The sequence below is a fragment of the Lithobates pipiens genome, unplaced genomic scaffold (genome assembly GCF_037356315.1).
Source record: "Lithobates pipiens isolate NorthernLeopardFrog02 unplaced genomic scaffold, aLitPip1_a1.2 Scaffold_18, whole genome shotgun sequence".
NCBI classification, from domain to species: Eukaryota; Metazoa; Chordata; class Amphibia; order Anura; family Ranidae; genus Lithobates; species Lithobates pipiens.
This window is the reverse complement of record NW_027507758.1, coordinates 70436621-70454802: the sequence shown is the minus strand read 5'-3', so window position 1 is coordinate 70454802 and position 18182 is coordinate 70436621. Positions and strand designations below refer to the sequence as shown.

The following is an 18182-nucleotide window of genomic DNA, read 5'->3' as shown; positions in this document are numbered from 1 at the left end:
CACAACCAATCAGAGAAAAGGAGAGTGCTGGTATTACAGATTATTCCTCCACCCTACACTTAGCAAGCATTAACGTTTGTAGCGCACGGGGAGTCCTACTGCAAGGGTATTTATTTATTTATTTTTATCTCAGCTTTCAAGTTTTTTGGAGATATTGAATCTTCCCAATTTTGAAGGCCTTTATTGGTGAACAAAGATGAGTTTGTGTGTCCTCCGAACTTATCTCTGGACAAACTTCACGTTTGCATTCTTTTTTTACTTCAATAAGTTGTGGGTGGGAATGACCCAGCGTGGAGCTTCTTGGAGTAATAAGAGAGCACAAGCTTGGAATTCAGCTGGAGATGAGTTCTGAGGATGTCCAAACTCATTTCTAGTGGTAGGATGAGGCCTTTTAGATCTGTCCACATTCCAGAGTCTTTAGGGAGTTTATTCCCTGTGCTGGGTTTCAAGTTTATCTTAAATATAGGAGAGTACAGTAGAAGTCAGGCTCATGCTGACACCTTCACTGTTGGGTCATGAAAGCTCAAACAGAGAATGAGAGAGATCTTACCTTTGTTGTGGTTGAGAGCTATAAGACATATTTGGGTGATTTTATATATGGGAGCCTACCTATGACTTATATATCAGTTTTGGGTTGGCCTGGCCTATAAATTAGAACTGAGATGTCAGAATTATGAACATAAAATATACGTCGTTTTCTTGCTTTTGTTTTCATGGTTTTAGGGGATTGAAAAACAAAATTGGGCCAGTGAATAGGAAGCTCACCATAACACACTATGGCTAAGGACATTATCATAACAAAAGACAAACTCAAAATGGTTATATGGAGGAGCAAAGTATATTCATACTGCAAGACTAAAATTAAATTGCAATGATGGTTTTTATTAAAAAGAAATTGCAAACAAAATCAACAAAAGAAAACCAGTGGGATACCAATGCTGTCAAAAAAAAAAATCCAGCTGCTCTGCTCAAGTCATCCCAATTAATCTGAAGCTTCAGACCATTATTGTGGATTCAGCAACAGATATGTTTTCATATTAAGAGCACGCATTCTAATTTATTGGTAAATGTAACACTTCCAGATATTTATTTTCCCTGACACTGAGTTCAGATTTCCCCTTGAAAATGGCTTTACTTTTCTTTCCAGAAGGACTGCTCCGTATTTGTTCAGGCATCATCCAGGGTCAACATCTACTTCTTGGACTGAAATAACCTCTTGAAGAGGAGAGAATTGTGTAAATCAGGGGTGCTCAACCCCCAGCCTCCCACTCTCTGATGTGGTCTGTGACCTCAAACCAAGGAGGCTCATGCCCATGTTTGGGATGGCTGGTTGGTAAGCCAATATCACGATCAATGGGTTTCCAACCCCCCATCCCAGAGCATCAGAGTGTAAGGAGCTGGCAGAGGAGGAAGCAAGAGACGCAAAGGCCGATGTTTCCTCTGTAGTGGTGGCTCCTGTCCCAGGTGGAGTGATACCAAGTGCACTTCACCTGGGACCTTTCTAGTAGCCTGGTTGCAATGCCAGCAGAAGCTGGAAGAGGAAAAGGTCAGTGTGTTAAACATCACATACACTGCGCTTTTGCAATGGCCAAAAAGGGTTTTCTCTTATATTCACTGACCCACACAGCTCCTCTCTTAGCCATTGGGTTGTTAGCCTTATCACTAGGAGAATACTAGGCATTAGTTGTAACACAACACTCAGAACTCTTAGTTCCACCCAGGGGGCAGTCCCTTGGGCTACAACCCTCCAGTCTGCCAGACAGACCTCAGTTTTATTTTGCCTAGTGAAGGAGAAGGACCTAGGAACCCTGCGGGCCCATCGGTCTGTGCTTTTTTATGCAGAAGCTTGGCTTTTTGCGCAAGATGAATGATCCTGTGATCTGCTATCAACAGCCGGCTGGGTGACAGGCTGGATACCCTTATCCTTGTAGTCTCCCCAGTCTGGCCATCGAGTGTGTGCAGACCAGAGCTCCGTGCTCGGCAGGCCACGACGAAACCTCGGCTCCAGAGGTAGTCGTGAGCTTTTATGCTCCTGGGCGCACATATAACCGGGCTACTGATGTCTGCGTCACAGTGTGCCAAGGCCAGCAGCCACCCTGTACTGATCAGTGAGTGGTTCTGCAATGGAATGTCTCCCAGCTCTTCAGGACTGGTAAGTACAGCTCTCCCTGCCTCGGTGGGGCTGAGCAGCTGGGCATTCCCTGGGAGGTCGATTTGGGGGTCCCTCACCTCCCTTTCTTCTCTCCCCTGTCCCTATCTTCCGCCCCCCCTTCCCTGGGGGGATGCTGCATGTGGCTGTTGAGCGGTGTATGTGTGCATATACAGGGGCTCTCTGGTGGGCTCTCACCTGGGATGGGGGGCTGACAGGCTAGCGGTGTCCTGGGTCCTGTGTTTTATGCCCCTGCAAAGTGCCTGTGAGGAACTGCTGTTGTCTGGGGTGGCGCTGTGTTCTCTGCCATCGTTTTTCTTTCTGTACCTCATGGAGCTGATGGCGGCAAATTTAGGTGTGGGCGAGGGCAGCATGCCTTCCTGGGCTTCAGCGGCCATTTTCCCAGTGATCTCCTATTCAGGACACTGGTGTCCATTTTCTGGAAGCCTGAACACTTTTTCAGTGTTCTCTAGCAGCAGCATGGCTCATGTGCTCTCACAGCCATTTTCCCTGTGTTTTCTGTCTTTGTACTGGACGCTGGGCGGCCATTTTATTGAAGCCTGAGCACATTTCTAGAACATTTTAGCGCTAATTCCGGCGGCTGCCACGACACAGCTTTTGTTTCCTCTGCACTTGGGAGCACTCAGGAACTACAGGCACTACTTGTGGGACAGCGTGGGAAGAAAGGTGCACTAAAGCGGCCCCGCTCCCCCTGTACTCTGGGGAGAGCTCTGATGTGGACTCAGGTCCTGCGGAGGCTGGTGACCCCTACTCTGTCTTGTCAGACGACACTGACCAAGATCATTCGGACAGTGAGGATGAGTCCCCATCCGGGTTCGGGCGCGACAAAGCACTTGTTGAAGCACTTATCACAGCTGTGTGTGATACCCTGAAGATTCAGGAGCCAGCGGATCCCTCTGCTGATGTACCGGTCCCTTTTGGGTCCCACAAGTCAGCATGTTCACCTAAGGTGTTCCTGTATCTGATTTATTTTGACAAATTCATTTACAAGGAATGGGGTTGCCCGCAACAGACCTTTTCTGTCCCCAAATACATGGCGGTGCGTTACCCTTTTGAGGAGAGCCTTCTCAAAAAAATGGTCGGCTCCTCCGGTCGTGGACCCCCCAGGATCCAGGTTAAATAAAGTAACCATGATCCCAGTTGAGGGGACACCTGCATTCAAGGATACCACGGACAGGAAGGCCGAGGCAGTGGCTCATTCCCTGTTTATGGTTGTGGAGTCAGCCGTGTGACAAGTACTGGCATCTGCACTTGTGTCGCAGACACTGACTGAGTGGGCAAAACATTTGCACCTCGAATTGGGAGAGCAACATGCTTCTCCTGTCTGCGTGGAACTAGCAGACGAACTAGTGCAAGGCCTTAAGTATGTCTACGGAAGGCTACGGAGCCACGCCGTAGGCAAGGGCCCTCTTTTTCCACTCACAAGCGGCTTTTTCATCTGCCCAGAGCTTTGACAAAACGTCCCCAGCCTGACAGGATGACCACGGACGATCAAAACCATCCCTGGAACCGCAAGCCTACCAAGCCTATGAATAAAAGTGCTGCCGCATGAAGGTTTTCTCCCACCCATGTCTTGGGTGGGGGGTCACCTTCGGGAGTTCGCAGCCCGGTGGTCCTCCCAGTTATCCGACCAATGGGTCTGCGATCTGATTTCCACAGGCTACAAGACAAGATTCTTTCCCTCCAGCATACCCGTATCACCGGTTCACCGGGAGGCCCTCTTGGGGGCAGTAAGGGACCTGCTGAATCACAAGGTGATTGTACCAGTTCCGGAATCAGAACGCTTCCAGGGATTCTACTCAAATCTGTTTGTGGTTCTCAAGAAGGAAGGAGTACGTCCAATATTTAACCTAAAAGCCCTCAATCACTTTGTAAAAGTACAGAGGTTCAGAATGGAATCAGTTCGCTCAGTAGTCGCTGCACTCCATCAAGGGGACTCCCTGGCATCCTTAGACATCCAGGATGTGTACCTGCACATACCCATATGCCTTTGGCATAAAAAATTTCTGCGGTTTGCAGTCGGGGAAGCCCACTACCAGTGTGTGGCTCTTCCTTTTGGTCTGGCATCAGCCCCCCGAGTCTTTACCAAGGTATTGGCTCCGGTTTTGGCATTGCTACGGCAACGTGGGATACCTAGACAATCTCCTCCTGAGGGCATCTTCCGGCTCAGGATTAGAGGAGGATGTGGCGATCACCATGCAGACCCTGCAAGAATTTGAAGTGGACAGTGATCACAACGGATGCCAGGCTATCCGACTGGGGTGGAGTGATGGGGGTTCAGTCGGTTCAGGGCCACTGGTCGACGGAGAATCCAAGTTGCCGATCAATCTGCTCGAATTGAGAGCGATCAGACTGTGCCTCTCTACATGGTCGATGAGACTGCAAGGGCGTCCGATCAGGATCCAGTCAGACAACACCACTGCTGTGGAATTCGTCAATCACCAAGAGGGAACAAGAAGCTCAGCCGCTGCACTGGAGATCGCTCACATACTTCAGTGGGCAGAGCGACACATACCGGCCCTGTCGGCCATTTACACCCCAGGAGTGGAGAACTGGCAGGCAGACTATCTGAGTCGACAGTTACTGGACCCAGGAGAATGGGCATTGCATCCGGAGATATTCAGGTTACTGTGCCTGAAGTGGGGCACACCAGACGTGGATCTGATGGCCTCCTGTCTCAATCAGAAGGAGCCAAGATTCGTGTCCAGGACAAGAGATCCATGGGCAGATGCGTCAGACGCGCTGGTGGCTCCTTGAGATCAGTACCAGATGATCTACGACTTCCCTCCACTGAAACTGTTACCACGTCTGCTTTGCAGAGTGGAAGCCGAGGAGATCCCAGTGACACTGGTTGCCCAGATTGGCCTCAGCGTCCTTGGTACGCAGACCTGGTGCGTCTGGTGGCAGACGCTCCCTGGCGACTTCCTTTGCGAGAGGACCTTCTGTCTCAAGGTCTGATTCTCCATCCTGCTTTACCATGGCTGGCTTTAACGGCATGGCTATTGAGAGCCAGGTGTTGAGGAACCGGGGTCTGTCGGACTCGGTGATCCCAACTATGTTGAGAGCATGGAAATCTTCTTCTCAGAAGATATACCATTGTACCTGGAAGGCCTACATCTCCATGTGTGAGGAGAAAGAATGGCATCCACGCTCCTTTTCTATATCCAGGATCCTGCTGTTTCTTCAGCAAGGAGTAGACCAGAAATTGGTGTTAAGCACCATTAAAGGGCAAATTTCAGCCTTGGCTGTCTTTTTTCAGCGACCCCTGGCATCTCACTCCTTATTGAGTACCTTCATTCAGGGGGTACGACATGTAGTCCCTCTGGTACGTCCACCGTTATCCCCTTGGGATTTGAACCTGGTGTTGTCGGTGCTTCAAAAACCACCGTTTGAAAATATTGGGAGATTCCCCTGTTGATTCTAAGAAAGTGTGCTTTCCGACACCAAGCGTCTATCGCTCAGGTGTGTAAAGTGGCAGCCTGGTCATCTGTCCACACGTTTACCAAGTTCTACAAGGTATACGTCAGTGCCTCGGCTGATGCCTGTTTTGGCCGCAAAGTTTTGCAGGCGGCCGTATACTGTAGTTGCAATTCAATATGCAATACATATTTGCTGTTTTTCCTGGTTTTTCGATAAAAGCACAGCACTGTTATGTTAATGTGCTGTTGCAATACTTCCATAGTTCTGGTTCGGTTTTGGGTAGTCACTCCTGTTGAGGATACCCTGGTTTTTGTGGTAGTTTTTCCACGCACTGTTGTTTTCTGTGGGTAAAGTTTCACTAGTTCCCACTTGCCATGGTGGATGAAGTTTCTGTCCTGTTTTACCACCCCTCGTTTGGCACTGCTTGGGGACGTCCCAATGGCTAAGAGAGGAGCTGTGTCGGTCGGTGAATATAAGAGAAAAAAGGATTTTTTGTACTCACCGTAAAATCCTTTTCTCTGTAATTCACCGACCGACACAGCACCCGCCCCTCCTTTTTATCTTTATGTTATATTGCTTGTTGACGTACTGAGGTCTGTCTGGCAGACTGGAGAGTTGTGTTACAACTAATGCCTAGTATTCTCCTAGTGATAAGGCTAACAACCCAATGGCTAAGAGAGGAGCTGTGTCGGTCGGTGAATTACAGAGAAAAGGATTTTACGGTGAGTACAAAAAATCCTATTATTAGGCTGCTTTCACACTGATCTTTTCACACTGCACCTGCCGATTTCCTGCAGGTTACCTGCACAGACTGCACTTTCTGAAAGCATACCACACCCACAAAATATTATATAAATCTATATCTCATCTAACCCACAGGAAAGCTGCAAGTGCACTGCACTGCACCCGTGGCGCAGGTAAACCACAGCCCATCATTGTGAAAGCAACCTTCTAGGGTCCGCTGGATGGTAAGGGCTTGTGTCAGAAACCATGAACCTGACGATACAGAAGTACAATTAAATCACACTTGTTTATTAATAAAAAAATAAAAAGGTAAATAGAGAAAGCGTAGTCAAAGCATAGCCAGAGTCCAGTAACCGGAATGAGTAGTCAGCAAGGCCAGAGTTGAATAACCAGCTCGGGTAATCAGTCAGACCAGAAGTCAGGCATCCAAGTGGAGGAACAGCAAGCAGGATAAGGAGCCAGAAAGGATGTCAGCAAGCCAGTCTTTAAACAGGAACACAGGAGATGGTTTCTTGTGATGTGACCAAGGCGAAGGCAGAGAGGAAGTGAGCTGGACAGCCTTAAGTAGGCAGGTTGATGAGTAGGATCAGGAACAGCTGGGTAACTGTGGAGTAGGATGAGAGATGGCAATTAGCCGACAGCTGAGCAGCCAGCCCAGAGAAGGAAAGGCTAAGCCAGCCCTGACAGCTTGTTTAAACTTGTGGTTTGGGGGCGGTAAAACTCCATAGTTCATTGTGGCCTGCGACCGGTTACCAAATCACTTAAAGAATATGTAAACCCAACATTTCATATTCCTGATATGTGGCTGCTGTACCATGTCCTTGTATGAAAAAGTATCCTGTTCTCTTTGTATCGCTTCCTTTGTGTAAAATCTCTGGTGATCCTGCCAGTCCCGTTGCTTTCCTATTAAAACCCGGCAACATTAAGCAGGAGAGTACATTGTGGTCAGTTCTCTAGCTCTGCTGGTAACTCAATGTGCTCTCCTCGAATGATCAGACTTGTCCTGACAATCCCCCCCCCCCCCCCCCCACCACACAGCCTTTCACTGGGAAGCTCAGTACACTGCTGTTTCACCTCCCCCAGCTCTTATGCAGCTGAGAATAGAGGGAATGTGATCACTTATACATAAAGGGAAAGAGGTATTTATATATATATATATATATATATATATATATATATATTTTTTTTTTTTTTTTTTTTTTTTATATCAATACACAAATGTTTTGTCTTTCATTTCTATTTTAAACTGAATGGGTTGAAAATGGGAAGAAAGTTTAAAAAACACTTAAAGGGTAACTCCACTTTCATGGAGGAAAAAAATAACAAATAAAGAAAAATACTATAACTTATACAACTGCAACTCAAGTCATATTGTATTTGAATGTTATTAAAAATGACCCTCCTTTTCAATCTGCAGCCGCTGTAATTTTCTGTAAAATGCAATGCAATATGGCTACCTCGAGATGTTGTGCACACAGATGATGTAGAGAACGCCCCCACAGAAACATAATTTCCTGCTTGTGTGATTGGATCACTGATTTCCCAGAAATCTGCCCTAAGATACAAGTCTGATTTCAGGCATCTCCTGCAACAGAAACGTCATTTTGGTGAGATACTCCCAATAGGAAATCACATCTAATGGGATGCAGGCCCTGCAGCTTTCCTCATTAGTGCCCTGCAGGTGCTGCAACTGATTGATAATTATGAAACCACTCCTATTAGATTCACTTTCCCATGTGTATGTGTTTTTCTCAACAAAAGTGGAGTTACGCTTTAAAGCGAACTACACTGCATCTGAGCATTACTAACCAAGAATGCAATTTCATTTATTTATAATATTTAGTGCAAACTCACTCATTCATCCATGTCTCCATGCTTTATTTATTTTTTTAAAACAGACCCTAGCTTTCACGACCATATTGAGTACAGGCAGGTGATTCACGTAGCAATTTCTTCCTGGAATCCAGCTGCCCTGATCTCAGGTATGCATACAGGAGGGTGTGCTTAGCTGAGAAAACCCTTCCTCTCCTCCTGAAGACTTCTGCGATGCATAACATCATTTGCCTAGGCCTGGAAACCAGGAAGTAACTGCAAAATGCAAAAAAAATTAAGTTTAAAACAGGTAAATATAATATACCTTCCTACCTGTTTACTAATATTGTCATCATAAGGATTAAAAATAGTCATTCATTTTTGATTGATTGAGAGAGTGAAGATTTGATTGCGTGTTTTCCTACAAACCGACATCTGAGATTTAACCTGGGAGGCTATAGGATGATTTAACAATCCTTTCATACTTTTCTTCTGTCTGTCGCCATGGCTTAGCACTCGGCGGCAGCGATATATACCCTCTGCATAAATTTCTCCCGCCTTTCATTCCTTCATACCGCAGCAAATTAGACAAAGTTCTTGTTGCACAGCCAATTAAAAATGTATTGTGAATACACTTTAACAAAACAAAAGGGAATCAGCTGAAGAGCTGGATAATCAGAGACAGGCATTCAGTCACATCATTGATAATGCTAATAGGCATCCAGCCAGTCAGGGTCTGTTGTAAACAGAACATCTTAGCTGTCTCTGTGTCTCACAAACTGATTATTTGCTAGGAATCACCCGGTGCTTTAAACTGATGGACTCTGATTTGCAGCAAATTAAGCAATCAAACTTTGCTGTCAGCGGGAGAAGTTGTTCTTACAACAGTGAGTGACTGTTATTATTTTTTTCTTTAATAAAAGAAAGAATAGAATATATTTTAGAGCGTGTATGGCTAGGTGAATGCTCTGTTGCAGTAAATGTCTAGTGTTTTAAAATGTATATAAATCTAGAAACAAAATTGTAATGTCTTACAGCTTTACTGGTCTTTAGATGTTGTGACTGCTTTAGTTTTCTAGATTTTTTTTCCCTTATTTTCACCTGGGAATCCTATCAGTAATGCACTTCCTGTCCTAGGGTGCCATAACTCACTCATTGTACTGTATCTACAGAGGAGAAGAGTTGTCACCCTATGATAGGACTACAGGATACCCTCCATTCTGAGTTCTGTAGCCCACACGGGTAACTTAGCCCTTGTACACACGGTCGGACATTCCAACAACAAAATCCGTTGGATTTTCTCCGAAGGATTTTGGCCAAAACTGGTGTTGCATACACACGGTCGGACAAAGTTGACGGAAAATCCAATCGTTCGCAACATGATGACGTTATTTAGTTACGACGGGACTATGTTCAGGCTAGTAGCCAATAGCTTTGGTCTAGGAATTTGATATGAGCATGCGTGGCACTTTGTCTGCTTGGAATTCTCTGCAAATGATCAGACAAAGTCTGATCGGATCATGTTGTCGGAAAATTTTATAGTCCAGCTCTAAAACGTTGTCAGTCGGATATTTCGATGGAAACAGTCCGATGGAGCCCACACATGGTCGGATTATCCGACAACGCGGTCGGATCAGACATTTTCCGTCGGAATGTCCGACCGTGTGTACAAGGGCTTAGAGCAATGTAACTGCTACAAGTGCAGCACACGCAGAGTGTACAAAGTGTACGAGATGTTAGCAGCTCAAGTTGTTTGTGGTAGCACCAGCAGTTATTGCTTTAACCAGTTACAGCCTGCGCTATAGCTAAAAGATGGCTACAGCGCATGCTTATGTTGCCGGGAGGGTGTTCGTGAATGTCCTCCCGTGATCCTTAGGATTGGAGTAAAAGGCCAATCACAGTGGCCTTTTGCCACGTGCCCAATGGCAGATGATCACGATGTAAACACAAGGCGGTTCCTTTCCTCACGCTGACAGAGAGACAATAATTGATTTGTGTTAAGGGATATCTACACTGATAAGCAGGGCACTGATTATCAGTGCAGTCCCAACAGTGCCCACCAGTGCTGCCAATCAGTGCTCACCAGTGCTGCCAATCAGTGTCCATCAGTGCCTCCTCATAAATGTCACCTATTAGAGCCATCTATGAGTGCCCATCAGTTCCACCTATCAGTGCCACCTATCAGTGCCTGCCAGTGCCCCCTACCAGTGCCACCTATCAGTGCAGCCTCATCAGTTCTTCCTCATCTGTGCCCATCAGTGCCACCTCATCAGTACAGCATATCAGTGCCCATCAGTGCTTCCTCATCAGTACAGCATAGCAGTGCCCATCAGTGCAGCCTCATCAGTACAGCATATCAGTGCAGCCTCATCAGCACACATCAGTGAAGGAGAAAAATTACCTGTTTGCAAAATTCTATAACAAACTATGAAAAACTTTTTTTGTTTTCAAAATGTTCGGTCTTTTTTTCATTTGTTTAGAAAAAAAAAAGTGGTAATTAAATACCACCAAAAGAAAGCTCTATTTGTGTGAGAAAAAAATAATAAAAATGTCATATGGGTACAGTGTAACATGACCACGCAATTGTCATTCAAGTGTGACAACACTGAAATCTGAAAATTGGTTCTGGGAAGGAAGGGGGTAAAAGTGCCCAGTAGGCAAGTGGTTAAATTATATATTTAACAGACCAAAAGGAGAGCAAATAAAATAACTGTGTCGCTAGGGTTAACATATAGTACAAAGCCCAAGTTACATATATATTACAAAAAAGCCCATCTCCAGGTTGGGTAGAGCCACACTGAAGCAGCCAGACTCCTCACTGTCTTCACACCTAGGAGTGTCTTCTTTTTGCCCCACTAGATTCATTTTCTTCCTCAAAACTTTGTAGGTCTACTGCCTTTTTGCCCCCTCCCCCTTCCCCTTCCCCCACACTCACACCTTTCATAAGTCAACTGTCTTTCTCTAGCCACTAGTGCGAATAGACCCTTCTATATTTTACAGCCAAGGAAGCGGCCATCTTATCTTCTGTTTGATCTGCATCTTCATGGCGCTTTCTATGTGATCACCAGCCATTTGATGACTTGACAGTTTAGTTGAAAGAATAAGCAGCTGTGACAGTTATCATCAACAGCATTCCTTAAATGTTAAGGGAAACTGTTAATCTGTTCCGCTTTAGGTCAACTTGCTTCTTCCTACTCCCCTAGGCCCACTGTCCACTCCCTTCTTCCTTAAAACTACTGTCTACTTTCTACTGCTTAAACTGGAACTAAACTTACTTTTTCTTCAACGGCATCCATCCCCCACCAGCGCCGCCATTCTTCTTCTAGGTGCTGGTTTTTGGTCATCTTCATTGGCCAGCACAGGATGAAGTCACTCCTGTGCATTCGGGGGGGGGGGGGGGGGGGTTAGGGGGCGGTAGGTGTATTTTATGACTCTTTCATTGCATATCTTATTGGCAATAAAGAGCTGCCTACTAACATTTTGTGACAATGCAACTTTAGTTGCATGTTAAGCCATTTGTCTTCTTCCTGTCCCTCTAGGCTACCTGTCTTCTTTTCTTCTTTCACTCTCCTAGACCACTGTCTTCTTTTTACCCCTCAAGCCATTGTCTTCTTTCCATCACCCAAGATAGTGTCTTTTTCCTGCTTTCCAGGTAGAAGCCAGCAGTCGTATTCCCTCTCTCCATAGGCCATTTGTTTTCTTGCCCCCTCCTGGGACCACAGTGTCCTTTCCAACTGTTCTCTTCCTGCAACCTGTAGGCTACTCTGGTACAACTGCCCCTCTGGACTTTTGTGTGGTTTCCCTCCTACTTCAATTGATTGGAAAGTCTTATCACATGAACCAGACCAGACTTCATAGCCACATAGTACACTATTTCAACAACAAAAGTGCACATACTCTGCAGGGACATCAACAATGCGGACAGGATTGAATTACTCCAGCATCTATGGAACCAGTCTTGGACCATAATCTTAACACAGACATATATGTTCCTGAAAGTAAGCAACATAATATGCTGATCACATGCAAATGGCAAGAGTAGACCTATGTCTGGTGCAGGGCAAAAGTTTCTATTTTTCTAGGCACGGAGCATCTATTTAAATGGAGAGTGCACAATGCACCAAAGTTCTTTCTTTCTTTCTTGAGCTGCAGAGGTGAACCTAAACTCCGGGACACAAACCTTCTTTCCAAGAGCCTTTATTTTAGCAGTGCTGCGGAAGATACAGTTAATTCTATCACATTCCCATTTTACTTAGTGCTCACGTCCCGAACGGTCCTCCATTTGTAAGGTCACATTTGCATGAAGATTTAATGATAGCAGGCATAGATTAGCACAATTTAGCCTAATTCTTCATCAGTACGATGTACGTTCGGCAAGTGTGAACGGGCCAGTCGCAGTCCACTAACTTTATAAAAATTCCCAGACGCAGACTGAATTTCTTAGATAGATTATATATATTATAATCTTGTTATTGCTTCTGATAGATGGCAATTATGATTAATTCTTCCCGACAGCACTAAAAACTGTCAGATTTGGAAAAGGCCATAGGAGGAATAACGCCTCTGCCCATGGGTAGCATTTCAAACGTATTAATAAAAGGTGACGCTTGAATCAAACTGACATATAGATAGGAGCCCAGATTGGGTAAGTGTATCTTTATTACTTAACTAAAATGGCTTCAGCCTTGCCTAGCGCAATTAATAGCGAACAAATCCTCAGATATAGTAAACTTCTCTTTTTTATGCCTAATACCGCGATACAGTATGCGGCAATAAAAACGACACTTCTCGCTCACACGAGGGACAGTCATCGGCCTTGCAAATTTAATTTTTAGCTTCACTAGGCCAGTGTATTGAGCCAAAAAAAAAAGTATTATAGCCTAGTTTAAATTTAAATTTAATGACATTGATGTATTCTAAATATTCAATGAAAACGGTCAGACACAGATGCAGGACGCCAAGGGGCCGGGAGAAAATGGAACTTTGGAAAAGGCAGGAGTTCTAGCTGAGAGCACACACAAATGACTGCGGGGGTGTTGTTGGAAATTAGACAGTGTTATATGGCAGAGCCTGTTTGCTGGTCAGTAAGTATATACGGTTTTTCAGTGCTTACTGAGCACTTCTGTCAATGCTTCCTATATGGATACTACCATTGACCACATTGCTAAGACTTGTTTACCCCCTTTTTCTACCCGGTCAATTTATGAGTCCCTACAAAGCAATCAAATGCACTCCAAACCTTTACCAGTGAGGTTTACATACATTTTATGAGGGTTTAGTCAAAAGTGTGAGAACCCAATTTTACTTCAAGTATGCAATATAATTGTCCACAGTGCTTTTGCCAAGCACAAGCTAATTTTCTTTATTGTTCATTGTGGAAAACCAGAAGATATTATTTCTTAGACATTTGAGTTATACAACCACCCTCAGGAGGTTTGGACACTGGTAAAAAAGAAAAGTTAGGCTACCCTCCTTATAACCACACTTCCAGCTGTCATGACTGATTTACACCTGAGCGTAGCGACTTTTAGGCATTTCAGTTTGAAAGTTTTTAGAAGTGTATTACAAGCACTTTACAGCTTCAGGCGTTTTTGTTTAGCCAATAGAAAGCACTAGGGGAAGAAGAGGTGGAGGAAATTAGGGTCTGGAGAGCTGCTGTTTGAGAAGAAATCACGTAAAACGGCGTGTCAGCCTCAGAGGGGAAGTAGCCCCAGAGGCCGTTGTCTCCTGTTCCTGTAAGGGCCGACTCCCTCCACAGTCATGTGTTTTCAGGTGTTTCTATTGAAGTCTATGGGGCTAAAAATGCTTGAAATCTGCCAAAAAAAAGCTCATGTCCTTTTTTGAGCTTCAGGCACTTTGTTTCAGTAGACATAATGCTCATATGTGAACCAGGGTCATTGAAATGAATGGGATTTGGCTTGTTGAGCGTTTTAAAGCTACAAGCTTCAAGCAGAAAATCATTCAGATGTGAACGGAGCTTATGAAGCTAATGCATTGGAAACCTATTGGGTTGTTTTAGAAAAGAAAAGAAAAAAACTGATTTTAGAAGTGTTATTGTGCAGTAAGGTGCTAATTAGTCTTCAGCTTTATTATGGCTTATTTTAATTTGTTTCTCCTGTAGGTGATTTTAAAGATATTATTTTAGAATCACTGAAATTTCAAGCTAATTTTGTATGTTTTTGATGCTTTTCTACAGATATTGCATTACGTCATCTACGTACATAGTAACCAAAGGTAGGACACGTTATAGTACATTTTCATGCTTATATGGACTGAATTATTTATGTGTGGGTATTTAGAATCTCTAATGATGGTAAAATCTCTATTGTACAGTAATTCACCTACAGTATTGGATTGTATCTGCATTGGTAACTGTCACCGATCACATGTTTTTTTCTTGTGAATTGATTAGTTGTCTAAGTAATGTCACCAGTGAATAAGATACACTCTCAGTGATGTTATTGGTTCCAAATGAAAGGAGAGACTACATTGCTAATAATGTCTCTGGCGTCTAGTGAATGAATAAGTCACCTTCTATGTGATGTCACTGGCCTCTAGTGAATGAATAGGCTATATTTTTAATGATGTCACTTGTCTCTAGTGAGTGGATAGGCTACATTCCCAATGATGTCCCTGGCCTCTAGTAAATGCATAGGCTACATTCCAAATGATGTCCCTGGTCTCTAATGAATGGATAGGCTACATTCCCAATTATGTCCCTGGTCTCTAATGAATGGATAGGCTACATTCTCAATGATGTCCCTGGCCTCTAGTGAATGGATAGGCTACATTCCCAATGATGTCCCTGGCCTCTAGTGAATGCATAGGCTACACTCCCAATGATGTCCCTGGCCTCTAGTGAATGGATAGGCTGCATTCCCAATGGTGTCCCTGGCCTCTAGTGAATACATAGGCTACATTCCCAATGATGTCCCTGGCCTCTAGTGAATGGATAGGCTTCATTCCCAATTATGTCCCTGGTCTTTAGTGAATGGATAGGTCATATTCTCACTGATGTCGCTAGCCTCTAGTGCAGTGATGGTGAACCTTGGCACCCCAGATGTTTTGGAACTACATTTCCCATGATGCTCAACTACACTGCAGAGTGTATGAGCATCATGGGAAATGTAGTTTCAAAACATCTGGGGTGCCAAGGTTCACCATCACTGCTCTATTGAATGAATAAGCTGCCCTTTCACTGATGTCACGGGCCTCTAGTCAATGTATGTCAATGACGTCACTGACAACCCTTTTGATATCTGTATTACAGTGATCATTAATTGTTTTCTCTTCACAAGATGTAAATATGGTAGTAAATTGGCAGGCCTTTCATTTGCTAGTTAATCTATCTCAGTATGTGTGTCCCACCCAGTCAGACCCAGAGAATCATATGCTGTGTAAAGTAGATAAAAGGAATATCTATCTATCTATCTATCTATCTATCTATCTATCTATCTATCTATCTATCTATCTATCTATCTATCTATCTATCTATCTATCTATCTATCTATCTATCTATCTATCTATCTATATATATCTATATATATATATATAAACATATACACACACTTTTTACCCAGGATCCCTGGGCCTGTAAGACTAGAATGTCAATCACGATCACAGCCTCTAATGATCACACTTACTTTAATTCAGCCTAAAGCCAACTTGTACATAAAGAAAATGTTCTAGCACTTTGTCCCCCCGTTGCTGTATTGAACTCTATCTAGAACTCTCTTAAAAACTCAGCCATCATTGCTGTCATTGTGCTAGATGACATTCTGACGATCACAGCCCAATGATTTTCACTTGTGACAGCCTGCAGTTTGCGGATTGACTTTTATGATGTTATCAAAGTATATTTTGAATTTTATGTTATATTTTATTCAATAACATAAACATCGACACATCCTTTCATTGCAGCATAAAAGCTGCCACGGAACGCTTCCATTGTGCAGCAGTAAGTGTCTTGCAGGACACTGCTGCAGTCTGGTTATTGCGCTCTGTTGGCGGCAGTGTGCTCAGTGCTGTCTGCTATACAGTATATATTGAAATTACAGGAAAATAGGGTTTATTTTATAATCAGCATGTTTAAAAGGAAAAAAACAGAAATGCAAAATGTTTCTTTATATAACAAAAGTGTTTTCAACTGTAAAAGTAAAAAGTGTATTTCCACATTTGCAGTCGAATTTGCGAAACCTCCATTACATTTCTGTTATGTGTTTCCATTCACACAGCATAACTTTTTATTTTTTTCATTGAATAAAGTTTATACAAAGGACCCTATAGCAGTGGCGTAACTAGAACCTTCAGGGCCCCGATGCAAGAAACCATGAAGGGCCCCCCTGAACCCCAGCCAGGGCCCTTCCCTCCGAGTCCGGCGGTGGAACTCCAGGGTGTGGTCACAGGTATGACCTTTGTGAGCCCTGTAGTTCCACCACTGGCATCAGTAGTTTTTTTTTTATTATTTATTTTTTATTTTTAGGTGCCCCATTGGGGGACTGTCCCTAGGCAGGATGGGGTCCCCGTCCCCAGAAGAGATGAGGTCCTTTTCTCCAGGGCAGATGAAGTTACTGCCCCCAGGTGAGAAGGGGTCCCTGTCCCCAGGGGATATGGGGGTCCCTGTCTCCACATAAGAAGGGGCCCCTGTCCCCAGGGGGAGATGGAGGGGGTAAGTAATGGTGTGTGGGGGATGGGGTCCTCTCGCTCACCATGACCAAGCTGCAGGCCGCGCACTCATCCATGTTGGCCTGGGCTCCATCCAGTGTGCTGGACGGGTGATCAGCATATCTCCCAGAAAGACCTTTCATCATCTGTGTATGATGGGGGAGGAGGGGGGCTGGCAGACAAGCCTGCAGTGTCCTCCGGGGAGCCGGCTCTCATAGGGCTGCACTGCATCTGTGTGCTTAAAGTTTGTTTACCTGGGAGAAGTATGCAGTGCAGTGTGAGCCGGACTCAGGGGGGAAGCCGGTTCCTCTGGCTGGGGAGAACAGACATCGGACCGAGCGGCAATGCATGGAGCAGGAGAGGGGTACTCTGAGGAGCCAGCCGAGGACACAGGTCATGCGGGGAATGCACAACTAAAGAGCAGCCAGTGCGATAGTCGAGCATGGAGCTCTGCTAGTCACCCTCCACCTCCAGCCACCCGTGTGCATGGTGCACAGGTACCCCTAGCTGCCTATGCTGCTGCCGGCCATATGTAGAGGGGGCTGCATGGGCCCCCTGCATCACAGGGCCCAGTTGCGGTCGCGACTGCTGCACCCCCTATAGTTACGCCCCTGCCCTATAGGACGCATGACATTGTTCAAAATAGCTTGCAATTACAAGACAGATTGGTTTAAAGCTGTATGAATATGAATCACCTTTTCACAAGCTTTGAGGTCTTTAACCCTTTGTTGGGACAGACAGTGTGCACATCTAGTTTACAATGAATAATGAAAAGGAAATTATGGTAAACATAACTCCCCACCCTCTTAACATTACATAGAAGATAAAAGCTAAGTAGAATTTTTCGGCAAGGAAAAGAGGCAAGCAGCAATTTTTTTATTATATTTAAAGTTATACTATGTGAATGGAAACATGTAGCACCCCTCCCCAGGCTAAATACATTTAGTTTTTGACACTGCTGTACCAGCTGAGCAGAAATGTATTATCTAGGTCTGGTCAGGTCTATACCTAAGCCTGATGGTTGATTGCTCCTGCCTGCCTGTGGAAGAAGCTCACAAAAAAGAGTTGAAGGGTCATCTCCTGAGTTATAAATATGTATCTGGCCTCAGCCAATCCCTGGGAGGTAGGCAAAATGCTCAATGTGAGCTTGTTGTCGGAAATTCCATCCATATGTAGGCTCCATCAGACATTTTTTGTCGGAATTTCCGACAAACAAAATTTGAGAGCTGGTTCTCAAATTTTCCATCAACAAAATCCGTTGCCATAAATTTCCAATCGTATGTACACAATTCCGACTCACAAAATTCCACTTATGCTCAGAATCAAGCAGAATAGCCGCACTGGCTATTGATCATTTTTCTTGGCTTGTTGT

At 44.5% G+C, this 18182-nt stretch overlaps 1 protein-coding gene across 2 annotated transcripts in view; it reads left to right on the top strand.

Moving 5' to 3' along the window:
* The window catches only part of ESRRG (estrogen related receptor gamma), a 1080228-nt gene that overhangs the window by 121640 nt on the left and 940406 nt on the right, over positions 1-18182 (top strand). For both annotated transcript variants that reach the window (XM_077485775.1, XM_077485771.1), the window contains exon 2: positions 14343-14380. The gene's annotated coding sequence lies outside the window, so the exon portion shown is untranslated. The remainder of the gene's footprint in view (positions 1-14342; positions 14381-18182) is intronic.